The sequence below is a fragment of the Penaeus monodon genome, chromosome 31 (genome assembly GCF_015228065.2).
Source record: "Penaeus monodon isolate SGIC_2016 chromosome 31, NSTDA_Pmon_1, whole genome shotgun sequence".
NCBI lineage: Eukaryota > Metazoa > Arthropoda > Malacostraca > Decapoda > Penaeidae > Penaeus > Penaeus monodon.
Genome location: NC_051416.1, coordinates 10,004,015 through 10,004,757, shown reverse-complemented (window position 1 = coordinate 10,004,757; position 743 = coordinate 10,004,015). Strand labels below are relative to the sequence as shown.

Here is a 743-nt window from a genome sequence, read left to right as displayed (position 1 = left end):
TAATGATGATGACTTCAGAATATAACAATGTTGCTTAAAAAAGTCATACTTCATAGAAATAATGCGATAAGTTACGGGATCCTTAGATGTATTTTGTATACGATAGAAAATATCCATAGTAATTTATCATAGTAGTTCTCACTCGTATTAGTCAAGTATGTTGTTATCAAGGAGTTAATATTATCGAGTTCGAAATGTTATATTTTCATGGTTACCCCCTAAATAACAAAGAAAACTAAAGAAATCACTATTTTAGAAAACGCGAATATACTTTTGGGGAACTATGTTATTTTATTCCCAAAGCGCGGGAGGTTTATACAATTGATACCTCGGTGCATGCGTTGTATGAAAAATAAAGAATTGTACTCTAAGCACTTTTCTCATTTATATGAAAATTATTTTAAAATCAACAAATCTCGCATGGTTATGACTTCAACACCTGCCGAATTAGAATGTACATGTGTGAAGATTTTTTCTGCAAGCATATGTTTAAGTAGGTATAGTAATTTACATAAAATGATTCACATTTTCATCATTACTTCCATCACATACCAAAGCTAACCTCTCAGAATTCGTTAACCATCTCCAGTTTATTATCTTCAGATTCATTTATATTTTTCTTCTGCAATCAAGTGCTTTTCGTTCATATGAAGCCCATTTTACATATTTTATTTTCGTGATAAGACAGTAGATATTACAAGCACAAATAAAAAATCGAAAGAGTAGAAGCAAATCATAAAAGA

General features: G+C 30.0%; 1 protein-coding gene across 1 annotated transcript in view; it reads left to right on the top strand.

Moving 5' to 3' along the window:
• The window catches only part of LOC119592883 (carbohydrate sulfotransferase 10-like), an 18,610-nt gene that overhangs the window by 15,630 nt on the left and 2,237 nt on the right, over nt 1-743 (top strand). The gene's annotated exons all lie outside the window — the stretch shown is intronic.